This window comes from Rosa rugosa, chromosome 2 (assembly GCF_958449725.1).
Source record: "Rosa rugosa chromosome 2, drRosRugo1.1, whole genome shotgun sequence".
In the NCBI taxonomy this organism is placed as follows: Eukaryota; Viridiplantae; Streptophyta; class Magnoliopsida; order Rosales; family Rosaceae; genus Rosa; species Rosa rugosa.
The window spans coordinates 53,123,229-53,137,520 of NC_084821.1; the positions used below are offsets into that span (position 1 = coordinate 53,123,229).

General features: G+C 36.2%; 1 pseudogene; it reads left to right on the forward strand.

Annotated features, from left to right (window-relative positions):
* Nucleotides 1–480: 480 nt before the first annotated feature.
* On the forward strand, nt 481–13,121 carry LOC133728295 (probable leucine-rich repeat receptor-like serine/threonine-protein kinase At3g14840; annotated as a pseudogene).
* Nucleotides 13,122–14,292: the final 1,171 nt, after the last annotated feature.

Consider the following 14,292-nt stretch of genomic DNA (forward strand, 5'->3'; position numbering starts at 1 on the left):
CCCTCAAGGATATTCCAGGTGAGAAGTAATTCTCTAAATGCAAATCTGTGTGAGGAGAAATCTCCTCAATGTGAATATGGATGAGGAGAAATCTCCTCAAAGCGAATCTGGGTGAGGAGAAATCTCCTCAAAGCGAATCTGGTTGAGTATTCCCTTCAAGGAAAATCCAAGTGAGGAGAAAAATAATTTGGGTGAGGAGAATTCATGGTGAAACAATTCGTACTATTTTTGGTCATATGTCTTCGTTTGATTATTGTACTTTTATAGACCAGCGAGCAACTTTTCAACCACTTAGAATATCTTTTTAAATGTAGATGAAGTTGGCATTCATATGTATTTATATGTAATTCCAATCAATTGACTTTTTTAAAAAATATATATTTTTCTGAATATCCTCGATATTTCTGATTTTTTTTTCTTCAAAATTCCAATAGATATATAGTGTCGGACATTTTAATCCCTGAGAGGTCTACCGCTGATCGATCACTATCCTCTATCTCTCTCTAGAATAATCAAAGCACAAGTAAAGGTTGTTCCTCACAATATTTCATATATAAATCAACTCCAGAGCTCTCAATACTTTTATAGCTCTCTCCCCTACATTTGTACTGGAAGTTTTTCCCCGAGAAAGATGAACAACTACATGCTGTTGATCAATCGGCTTCTGGTTCATTTTCTACAGCTATTTTGCTTTGCAACCTTGGCTTTCGCAGCTAATCGATTAATAGCCGATGAAGGTTTAACTGAATAAGAGTAGATATGACTTGTGAGAATGTCTTACTGAATTGGGCATATGCATGTACGTGTTTAATTGTTGCCTTTTACTGTGTATTTGTAGTACAAGCTTTGAAGGACATAGCAAAGACACTGGGGAAGACAGACTGGAATTTTAGTGCTGATCCATGTAGCGGAGAATATGGATGGATTACTCAAGCCGACAAATATTTTGCGAATGACGTCACCTGCGGCGATTGTACGATTTCCGATGAGGCCAATGCCACCAGTACTGATCAGATATGCCATGTTGTTAGCATGTATGTCTCTCTCTCTCTCTCAGGCGAAAAATTTTATTCACGCACAAAAATACACATCCCACAATGTTTGGCCACTTTTTCCTCTTTTACAGTTTTAGCCTTCTTTTTTCTTCTTCTCTCTAACTACATTCTTACCTGCAGTAGCAAAATTACCTCAACCTCTATCTTTTCTCTCACTAAGAGTCTAAGACCCTCTTCCTTTATGGCCCTTGTTGATCTGGTAACGGAATTTTCATTTCCATGGTGATGATTGTTATGAGATTGGAGAAATCCAATCTATAGTCGGCAACTCGGCAACATGGTTTATATTAAAATAACCCATAACTATATGAATCAATGAAGTGCTGATCTTAAATTACACCACAAAATAAAAGAATAATCAATTTCAATTATTTTTGGCTTGATAGTCCTTATTTTTAATTTCTATCCCAAGGAAATAATCAATAAAACTAGTTCATCTGTTTTCTTTTGTCCAGATTTTTTTTATAAAGATCATATGTTCATTTGAGAAAATTTTTATATATATATATATATATATATACAGATTTTATCCAGAGCGGAGCTCCGCTTTGAAATTGACGTGTGAAGTTCGAGTTTTTGGTCACTTTTCGGTCGCATATCTACATCTCGACCGTTCAGTTTTTAGGTACTAGTGTATAGATCATCTCTGCAAATTTTAAGCGAGTTAGATACACTAGTACCTAACACTGAACGGTCGAGATGTAGATATGCGACCGAAAAGTGACCAAAAACTCGAACTTCACACGTTAATTTCAAAGTGGAGCTCCGCTCTGGATAGGATCTGTATATATATAGGCCGGATCAGAAGCGGACGTCTGCACAGATGCAAAAGTGTGGATGTCCCTCCTCAAGCCTCAATCAGGCAGTTTTAAGCGTTGCGGTTGTCGGACGAATACTCTGGACATTCCAGACGATGTCACCATAAAGACGAAGGCTCAGTTGATCGGAATCGAAGGTCACTACAAAAAAATATGTCCTTTTCCGACTGACTTTTTCCGACTAAATCCTTTTTTGGTCGGAAGTGACATTATTTCCGACCAAAAATATTTTCCCGTCGATCGGAAATACAAATTTTGGATGACCATTATTTCCAACGGTAAACAACCTCTCGGAAAAAGTTTAGAGTAGGGTCGGAAATAATTATAATGTGGCGGCAAATGTTCCCGCTAATTGTTTTTCCGACCAAGTGTGATGTCGTCGGAAAATAAATGGTCATTTTCCAATAAGATTTTGTTTCATCGGCAAGCTCGCCTGAAACTATGGAAGCCAATCAAGGGCGACTTCGAACTCTTCATCGACGACTCCAGTGACAAGCAGAGGCTCGACATCGAGGCCTGGTTCAGCACAGGCAACCGCAGCACCGCCATTGCCACCTGATCGAGGCCTGAGGAGGGATGTCCGCACTTTTGCATATGTGCGAACGTCCTCTTCTAAAAGGCTCCGTATATATATATACACACATACATATATAATTGGATAGGCAACGAAAAATTTAAAGAAATTGCTGGCCTCTTCAGATCTTTCTCGTAGTTATCCTTATAGTAGTTAAGTAGATCCGAAGACGAGGTTTGAAATATATTTTTTAGAATAATGATTTAAAATTTTATGTGTGAATAAAATTACTCCCGGCGAAATTGTTGGTATGGATTTTAGCTTCTTAATTTACATATAATTTTTCTGTTGGACATTTCAAATGAACAAACCTCAGTCACAGACACACTTATTAATTTACCAAAATGGTCTTACTGGGTATCTTCTAACTAACCAAAATGAATATTAACCCAGTTTGGACTCAGTGAAATGACGCTTATTGCCGATCCCATATGTAGCGGTGGATCCATTAGTAATTAGAATTATATACATATATATATATATATATATATATATATAAAATTTGATCTAGATCGAGGGAGGTTCACTCTCAAGTATGTAAGTAATTCAATTATCAGAATCAATTATTCTGTAGGTATCTAGAAATGAATCTTTAATGGTCCAAGTCGACATATTGTTAGTATTTGATAACCGTATTGTTCGTTAATCTCAAATGTTGCTTTTATCCATACAATTTAGAAAACACCAAACAATTTTCAATAAGTTTTTTTCGACAAAGAACAATTTTCAATAAGTTGATTAAATTTTCTACAAAGATGATACATGCATGCATATCTAAAGAATGAACGCATCCAATTCATAATTAAATTGCATAATAACATTTATTTTAGGAGAAGAATTAAATCTTAAAGATTGATGGACACAAACACACGATATCGACAATAATGTTGCATCAATTCCATACCGTTTAATGTGGTGGAAAAGTCTTCGACCAAATAATCAACAACTTCGTCGTTTTGCATATTTTCTTGGGAGGTCAATTACTCGCCTTTCCTTGCCAAAACAAAAAAAGAGTCGAAGTCTTCTGCTCGTTCTAGTCTATTCAAAGTAGGAGTATGGTCAATTACTGATATGATCGATCATGGTCCCATTGCCATTAATGGCATGTCTCATCTTTGTCGGTGAGCTCGGCCCATCTTTGACACGTTGATGAAGGCGTGTTCGGAGGTCCAGATAAAGACCCAGCCCAAGCGACTCAAGACTGGGCATGTCCATAGTTCCATACAACTGTAGCCCTAGCAATAGTTTTTAAGCTTTGTTTCGCATTCCCAGTCCTCATGAAATTTTGAAGACAGGTGCAGAAAGAACAATCCCCTTTACAGAGTTGGTCACATAAGGAATAGTTTGAGGAACTGTGAGAGAAAGTGGATTTCACATGTAGGCGAGCAGAAATTAAAATAACTTAAAATTGTGAAGTAGTCAGATCCACTTATTCCTTTTATAGTTCTTCAAAACTGCCTCGTAGGCGAGCAGCTTTGCTCCCCTCTTTATTCATTATTGAATGCTTAATGGAGAAGATTACCATCGTTACGTTGTACACCGAAGCTATACTAGAGCAATGTGATTTCGAAACAAATGCACTCCAACAGTAGGTAAGTTTTGGCTCTGAGAATTTAAAGCTTTATTCTTTCCAAGGCCATCATCGCCTGAGTTCAATCCAAGCCTGCAGGGCTAAGAAAAGTCCAGCCATCCACTTAGTTACACTATTTTATCTGTTTTGGTCTCAGTTGTGTGATTATGAATCCTTTTAGGTACAGCATTATAAATGTGTAACAAGTGTTTTGTGATGATGCGCAGAGTTCTGAAAGCTCAGAATTTGTCAGGAACACTTCCGTCAGAGTTGGTGAGGCTTCCCTATCTCCAACAAATGTGAGCACAAGAGGACTTTAATTTGGTCATATTGGATCTTTTTTCCTTTCTTTCTAAATTTCTCTTAACATTAACTGTTCTTTCGTTCTTCTGTACGTAGTGAGCTTGTTCGTAACTATCTGCATGGAACCATCCCTCCACAATGGGGCTCCCTGCCACTAGTTAACATGTACTCTCTCTCTCTCTCTCTCTCTCTCTCTCTCTCTCTCACACACACACACACACGTGTGCGTGTGCGTGTGTGTTTGTGTTTGTGTGTGTGATATACATGTCACATCAGCCATGCTTATAATGTCGACCTAAAGCCATTTCTTTTAAAAACAACGATTCTAAGAGTTAGTTGTTCATTTGATGGCCTCTGAGCGTTCACGAGCCATTTGGATAGTAGCATTTGAGTATACTTAGGGGGTTTTGTGCATTTCATATTTGATCATGGCCAATTTATGTAACATAGCCATTTCTTTCATAGAAGTGTTCCTAACACATTTGAGTAATGGTGCAGTTCTCTTGTTGGAAACCGCTTGACAGGTTCTATCCCTGTTGAGCTTGCAAATATTACCACCCTGAAAAGTTTGTGAGTTTTGATGAAATATTTGTTTCTTTTCCCCCTTGATTTATGGAGTTTTTGAATAAGTTTGTAAATATTGAAATTGAATTTGTTTCGTGCAGGACCATGGATTTCAATTATTTCTCTGGAGGTCTTCCTTGGCAACTTGGAAATTTGCCCAGCATAGAAACACTGTAAGATATACTATTAGAAATTTTACCCTGGATAACAAATAATTGGTATATAATTTCATTGCAGTCAACACATGCAGAATATTTTTTTCAGCAAATAAACCACTGTCATACCTTTATTTATAATTGCTTCCCCTTAATTTGTCAGCATTCTTAGCTCGAACAATTTTACTGGGGAGTTGCCGGGTACATTTGAAAAGCTTACCAAATTAAAAGAGTTGTAAGCTCTTATTTTCTATATTTCACATAAGGTTTCCTTAACACCCGACTTGGTCATTATTTCTCCCATTCTGAGAATAATTGGTATTTTCTTTTTCCCATCATTATGCAGTCGGATTATGGACAATTCCTTTTCTGGGAAGATACCGAATTATATTCAAAACTGGACAAATCTTTGGAAACTGTGAGTGATAAGTATTTCATACATGTCATATGTTGCTTGTCTTAATATTACTAATCCAACTTGTGACTTGTTACAGAGGGATTCAGGCTAGTGGTTTGACGGGACCAATACCTTCTGGAATTTCTCTATTGACGAATTTAACTGATCTGTTAGTTCGGCTCTTGATGTCTTGCAATTTATAAATTCAAATAGATTAGAAATCACATAACTTTTGTTCATGCATCAATTTTAACATGCAGGAGAATTACTGACTTGAATGGACCTGAATCATCCTTTCCTGTACTTGAGAATATGAAAAAATTGAAGACACTGTGAGTTAATGCTTACTTGACAAACATTGGTTGTACAAAAACTCCTTGCAAACTCAAAATTTTCCTTTTTCTGTGTTGCAGGATGTTGAGGAGTTGCAATATTAATGGAAAGCTACCAGAATATTTCTCGGACATGACAGATTTGACAACTTTGTTAGTGCAGAACTACCAGATATCTCTGTTCCTTTTTTTCCTTCCCTTTCTCTGCCTTCTACTATTATACTAACAAAGGACGATATTGACATTATTGCATGATTTAGACAATGTTAGAGGGACTTCAAAAGATACCTGTACTGACTACACAAAGAGTGTAGTCCAGGGCTGGGAAGAAAGCCTTATGTACATACGTGAAAGAGAGATAATAATCTCTTTTTGCTGGAGGACACAGAAAAGTTAAATAGAGACAGGGAATAGTGGAAATGGAAAAAAGAGGAAGAAGATAGAATTTTAAGGAGTTGTAGAAAGTCTACCATCTGAAATTGGCATATCCTACAGGACTATCATATATTTCATTGCTTGTATTTTACTTGCATTTCTACCATTACCCTTTGTCTGTAACAGTGTACATTATCCTCTTCTGCATAGAATCTAGTTGAATCTTTCCCATCCTTATATCCCTGGAGAATTGGGATGCTGGAAAACGGATTTCATTGGTTGTAGAAACTTTGCATCATCTCTGACTGCTTGCATCACATGTTGATTAACCAACACATGCTAATCACGTTTCGGGGTTTTGGTTTGATACCTTTTCGGTTAAACAATAATACTACTTCAAAGTTCAAATAACTTTATAACTGTCCTTTATGTGGAGATCATTATGTTCTAAAGGCTTTATCAGTTAACATCAAACTTTTGTGCTTTGCTTCTCACAATAATGTGGTGATGTGTGTGTGTGCATGTGATTCAATTAAGGCCTTTTCATTATGCTGTTCAGAAAATATTTGGAACATTTCCTGGAAAGAATAATTTTTTTTTTTTTTTTACATTATATTTTTCTCTGGAGAGCTTACATATTTAAAATGCATTTGACATTGGTTTGTTTCCAGAGACCTCAGCTTCAACAAGCTAACTGGAAAAGTCCCAAGCAGCTTATTTGTTGCTCCAAATGATTTGGATTACATGTAAGCAATTTGATAACAGAACTAGATGCCCTTACAAATTACAATGCAGGCAGGCATTCAAGATGAAAATACTGATCTATATTGTGTGCAGTCGTACTCTTTTTTGTGTGCATGCACTCGTAATTGGTAATAACATTTAAGCAAACCCTTGAGCATAAAATTCTTAATAAACATACAGTACTACATTCTTTACTGAATTTTTCTGTTACTACTTGTTTAGATTCTTAACTGGAAATTTGCTGAATGGATCCGAGCCTCTGTGGATTAAGGGAGACAATGTGTAAGGATCTCTTCCCAATGCTAATATTTTATTACTTGATAATGGAATTCTCTCTCTCTCTCTCTCTCATGTGGTATTGTATAATGGATGCATATTATGGTGTGACTTAGAAATTTGGATCCTGGTTTGCTCTTATAGACATAAGACAGGCATTAACTGTGCATTATGTATTTTTGCTATGTGCAGTGATCTTTCATATAACAATTTCACCCCAGAGCCTGTAGATTGTAAGCAAGCTGGCAGGTAAGAAAGTCTTCATTATCCTCAAATCAGGTCGTTCTGTATTTTGTAAATTATGCTTAACTGTTCAATTTGTGTTAATTGATCTACAGGAACTTGTTTGCAAGCTCTTCACAGGGCAACAATTCGTAAGTTTCAAATTAATCTTCTAAAAGCATCCATTTCATATTTAAGGTTGAATTCTTTCTATGGTACTTGACGTATTGCTACTTGGACAATTTGGTACCTAGTCAATAAAAGAGTTATCCTCCATTAGACCATTTGGTACCAAATGCTAGATTTTTACAGAAATGGTGAAAAAAAATGAAGAAGATGAAGAACAAGCTATGAACAAATTGAAGAAGCAAAACGAAGGAATCTACTTTCTCTGTTTGTTATCTTTTGGTAATTGTACAAGGCTTTCATGATTACAACAAATTAGGGAATTTCCCTTTTTATTTATTTATTTATTTGTTTTTTTATACTAAATCACTATCAAGCCAAGACTAGATGATTTCACCAACTCCTCCTATAGCAACTGAACACGTGTCCTATATATCTGGAACCATCATTGAGATAAGCTATGAGGATATTAGCTTCATTACTAAGCTAGCTTAGCTTTGTTTTCTTCATTCCCAATTATACAGTTTACACCAAATGGATGGGAGTACCGGATAGTCTAACGGAAGATAACTTCAAGTACCAAGTGGTGCTCTTTAATTTATTTACTAGGTACCGAATTGTCCAAGTTAGCAATACATTAGCTACCATAGAAGGACTTTACCCTATATTTGATTGACATTTCCATTGTGTATGTCTTAATTCTTACTTTACAGCTGATTTTCATTTATGATGTCATCTTGCTGACATTCTTTGGTCCCCTATTATTTAATCTGCAGAGCTGTTTCGTGTTTGAGCAATAAAACTACAACATGTTCAAAAAGTAAGTTTGGTTTCTATGTACACATATCCTTCAGACATACATATGAGTGAATTTTGAATAGTAGTTTACATTTGAGTCATTTGATCCTTAAATCACTTAATGTGATTGGTGAATTTGTGTATGTAGATTTCTGATCAACTCTTTTCAGTGATTTTTACTGTATATTTGAAAAAGTACGTACATTTCCTCTCAAGAGGCAATTGAAATGATTGACTTGGAAATTTCATTAACCTGAATTTGTAGTTGCTCAGTCCTCCCTCTAACCATTCCCTCCCAAAAAGAAATAGTATATATAATTGGTTTTATCCTTACAAACTATCAGTACCTCCTTGAAATGTTGATATTTTGACCAAAAGTATGTAAAATGGATTTTTTGATTGTTATTTGTTTTTGGCGTGTTTTAATTTGTGCACCCTCAGTTCTATACACCAATAGACTGGTGCTTAGACATTGCCATAAACTTTCGAACATTGATTTATCTTCTTTGAGTTCTTTGGGGTTCTGGTGATAAGGGGATTAGTATGGTTCAGGGCATTTAAGATTTATGATTCGGGGGTTTTGTTAGGGATAAAATGGTGCGATTGTTACTCAACAGTGGCAGTTGCAGTATGGTGTAACTGATTACATTAAGAGGGGGGCTGGTGTGCGTGCAACTTCTAGTAAGTTACAATTGCAAGGAACTTGATTTAAAACAAATGAGAGCTGAATGCTAGCTTCAGGATAAGATTATGAATTTATAATGCACGAGGGAGCTATAATTAAATTTCTCTTGTTTGGATTCTAATCACTTGTTGCACAGGTTGGTACTCTCTCAATATAAATTGTGGAGGAAGTGGAGTAACAGTTGATGGAAGAGCATATGATGAGGATACAGATGCAAATGGACCTTCATTATATTACGAGAGCAGCACAAATTGGGTGTCAAGCAGCACTGGTTACTTCCCTGATGATGACAGTTCTACAGACCACTTTACTTGGTCTACTAGTTCATCTAGACTCTTGATTGCCAATGTTCAACTATACATGACTGCACGCCTTTCTCCCATCTCTCTAACTTATTATGGATTTTGTCTGGGAAATGGAAACTACACAGTACACCTCCATTTTGCAGAGATAATGTTTACAAATGGTCCAACATATAGCAGCTTAGGAAGGCGCATATTTGATGTTTACATTCAGGTAGCTAATTACATACACTTCCAAGGTTTTATTGTTTTTATTTTTTTAAATCAACTGTATAAGTGTCTGAAATGTTAAGCTAGTAACTGTATAAGTATATTGCAGGGCAAACGAGTGCTGCAGGATTTCAATATTGCTGATGAGGCAGGTGGGGTTGGTAAGGCAGTCATAAAAAACTATACTATTGCTGTAACTACTAATACCTTGGAGATCCGTTTCTTTTGGGCTGGGAAAGGAACCACAGGTATCCCTGTAAGAGGAGTTTATGGTCCTCTTATCTCCGCCATATCTGTAGTTCCAGGTGATTTTGCATTGCTATGTCTTTTAGTCAAGCTTTGTCAACTATTGGAAATTTCTCATATGTAAATTTCCATGCTAGGCGTTCAGTAACTGAACAGTTTTGAAAGTACGTACGTTCAACCTGAGTGCCATACATTGCTTCTTATTTTGAACAACTCTATTAAATTTCCTTCTCAAACAACTGATAAATGCTTCTTTTTTTTTTTTTTTCTCTAGATGTTTTATTTTTAAACGCAATACATTCCACGTGAAGGTTGTTTATAAGTACTGCATAAATATTTTCCTTTTCACCCAAGGATACTATATAATGTAAAGCATCAAAATAACCTTTGACTACAGATTCATTACATTTTACTTATGGTCTACTTATATAAAGGTTCCACCAAAGGGTACCCGACGCGGCCCTAAATTTCTTTTCTCTTTCTTTCAGACTTTGAACCCCCACCAGAAACCCTGTCAAGACCAACAACATCATGGAGTTTCTCTATAGGTGCAGTGGTTGGATTTATGGCTGTAGGGGGAGTATTCTTTGTATTGCTGATTTTGGGTTATCTTTGGTGGAGAGGCTATCTAAGACGAGAAAGGACTTTGGAGCAAGGTATTTGCGGTTGATTTTGTTACAATGGTTTTGTTACTTTTTCAAATTTAAGATGAATATATACATTGCTCTCTGTATGGCTTTACATTGTTAACAGACACTAGTAAAAATTTACCTCACTTTTACTAAATCAGTAAATCTACAGTTATGTACACGTGTCCAAGACTATATAAGCCTGCTGTTGCAACTCTTTTACTCAATTTCGATCACTACAGTAGCACCCTCTGTTTTCTCTACATTCTTTCTTCTTCTACAAGCTTTTCTTCTTCAAGCTAACATACATCACATATAACATGTGCCTGTAATACTAAGCATCTTACATACTTGATGCTTTTATGTCTAAGAATTTAGTTTGAGTGAACTTTTGGCCACAAATCAGCTCAAGACATCAAAAGCTAAGAATGCCATCATCCTAAAATTTTTGGGAACAATCTCTAAGAATTTGCTTCTTCCACAGATTTAAAAGGTGTTGACCTGCAAACGGGTAGATTTAGCTTGAGACAAATCAAAGATGCCACAGAAAACTTTGACATAGCCAACAAGATTGGAGAAGGTGGTTTTGGTCCTGTTTACAAGGCATTCTTCTGAACCAATTAGGCTTCTTTGATTATTGAAGTTTCTTTTCTCTTTAGTGAAGGGATTTTTGACTATGTATTATGAATGCAGGGCCAACTATCAGATGGCACCATAATTGCTGTTAAGCAGCTTTCTGCCAAATCACAGCAAGGAAATCGCGAATTTGTGAATGAGATTGGCATGATTTCCGCTCTGCAACACCCTCATCTTGTCAAGCTCTATGGATGCTGCATTGAAGGAAATCAGTTGTTGCTTGTCTATGAGTACATGGAAAATAACAATGTTGGACGTGCTTTGTTTGGTTAGTATTTCTCTAGTATAATCTTTTCCAAACTTATATTTTTTTCTTTCATGCAAGTCGTTATTCAGAGATTTTATGATAAGATAGATCCACGTAGTTTCTTATAACTACAGTTTATTAATTTGTTAAATTGAAGGTGCAAAAGAAAGTCAGTTGAAGTTAGATTGGCCAACAAGGCACAGGATTTGTGTAGGTGTTGCAAAAGGTTTGGCTTACCTCCATGAAGAATCACAGGTTGAAGATCGTTCATAGAGACATCAAAGCTACTAATGTGCTGCTTGATAAAAATCTTTGCCCGAAGATATCTGACTTTGGCCTAGCCAAGCTTGGTGAAGATGATAGTACCCATATAAGCACTAGGATTGCTGGAACTTAGTGAGTCCCTTTCTTTCAACTTATTTTCTTATTCAGACCAAAAAGTAAATATTTAACGCTTCCTTTTGATCTTTAATCCACCCCAATATAGGCAAAAAAAAACAAAAAAAACAAAACAAAAGCAGATCAAAGTGAGATGTCTCTTTACCTAATATAGACAGCTGTTATTGTTATCAGAAAATTTCAAGAAAAGTCCTTTTTAAGTTAGGCTCTGTTGCTACATTTCATCTTAAGCATTCCATTAGAAAACCCCTACTCTCAGACAATCACAACTTTTATGATTTCTTTAAACTCGAGGTGAGGAATGTAATTCATGTGTGATTGCATGATTTGACAGTGGATATATGGCACCTGAATATGCAATGCGGGGTTATCTAACTGATAAAGCGGATGTGTATAGTTTTGGAATTCTTGTATTGGAAATGGTCAGTGGAAGGTGCAACACAACTTACCATTCCAAAGGAGAGTGCTTCTACATTCTTGATCGGGTAAGATGATCGAATTAATGTTCTGGCTAGCTGCTCGTTATTTAGCTTGAGATCTGTTGGTCCGCTATTTATTTCCATTCAGATTAATGTGCACATTTCCCTTCTTATTTTCATCAGGAACCAATATCTAGTATTCCAGCTTCATTTGCTACTTATTATTAGTTTTAAACGTCTCTTCAGCTTGCCATCCATCTTTCATTACATCATACTTTATTGACCAATATCACTCTTGGAGATGTTTGTAATTAACTTTGTATACATACACCCTCAACAAAACCAAAAGATTTCACTTGTTATATCTTTTCCTCGGAATAAAAGAGGCTTTTGTCCCCTACCACACTTTAATCAGTAAAACGAATTTCTAACATAAACGCATAGAAAACTTAATTGTATATTTTTGTTTGTGCTTTCCTGTTTCTAGGCACTTCTTCTGAAAGAGAAAGGAAGTTTGCTAGACCTAGTCGATCCAAGGTTGGGATCAGATTTTAACAAAGAAGACGTGATGATTACCATCAATGTGGCTCTCCTTTGCTGTAATGTCTCTGCAGCACTTAGGCCTGCCATGTCTTCAGTGGTAAGCATGCTTGAAGGCAGGGCTCGTGTTGAGGAGTTAGTCTTTGATTCAAGTGCCTCATTTCATGAGATCAGTGAAATGAGGAAACATTTTGAATCTAATTACTCATTGGAGACCATCGATGAGAGTACTCAGAGACAAACAATGTCAATCGAAGGGGCGTGCACTTCATCTACATCTGTTCAAGATCTCTATCCAATCAATCCTGATTCAGATTACTGGGAGAACAGAGATTAAAGACCTTAGCAAACTGTCCTTATGGGTTGCCAGTGTATCTAAACCCTTGCTTCAAACATACATATTTACAAACCATTTCTACTTCCACTTATACTTTTTGTTTTGTTTGGGAAGTAAAAACATTAGAGTTACTAGTAAAAAAGTTTCTCCACCTTATAGTAATTGGAAACTGTGAAATCAATTGTTCTTAGCGCCTCGCCTGGGAAAGGCAATTTGATACCATGGGTATTGAACTATTGACAACTCATCAATTTAACTCTTTCCCTCCTCCCTCTCTTCCTTCTTGTAGTGACTAGTGAGGAGGAAATAAAGGATTGATGGTGTTTGGATACCTTATGTACATTTGCCATCTCTAGCATTGCTTCTTGAATTAATGAACATCTATTTTTTCTATTGGTCAGAGATAACTATGATATCTGCATTGGCCTTTGGATTAACTTTGTTCAGAGAGGACGGCATTACAATGACATGTCATGGTTCCTATTTGAATGTTTTTGTACGAGTTCAACCCCCAACCACCCCCCCCCCCCCCCCCCCCCCCCCCCAGACAAATAATGTGAAGTGCTATAAGAATGGCGTCTTCGACAAACTTGTTAGAACGAGTCTTCATCATCAACATAAAGTCATTTGCAGGGCTTTTCTGATGTTAGAACAGTCCCAAATGGCAGCCCATCTCTCACCCTCGCATACATTTCCGTACATAAGACATAAGACAAGTCAATCAAATGACAATGTAAATACGATAAAAACTGAAGGGAAAAAAATAGTATTTAACCAATGCACAATCTTTTTAATTATTATTATTTTTAATTTACGATAATAATTATATTCTCACGCCTTCATACATTTGTAGAGCGACTTAATTTAAACACATATACGTACAACTCATATTAAGTGATGTAGAGCATATATATGGCCGGTAGGCGGTCTCGCATATCGACACGTATGCTCTTGTGTCTAGATATCCATCTAAAAATCAATTAAATCAATTAAAAATGTGAAGGTGCTTAGGTGCATGTGAAACCTCAAAAATATGGTTGACTTGGTATTTAAAAGGTCAAGGAAACCATGAAACTGTGGAGCGCTCGTATCAGATTGACTAGTCAGTCAATTTCCCTCTATGCACATACTGACTATTAGTCTATTACATATTGATCCACCAACCCCATAAACCGAAAACAAGTTTTATGACAACAAGTTCTTAATTGAATAGTCAAATGCCCAAATTGTTACCTTTAAATAAAAAATCCTAGATTAATCAACCGTCTTTGTTGATTTTCTATAGTTTCAATTTTTAATTTAATTCGATAGTGACCAGAAAACCTCTCTTTAT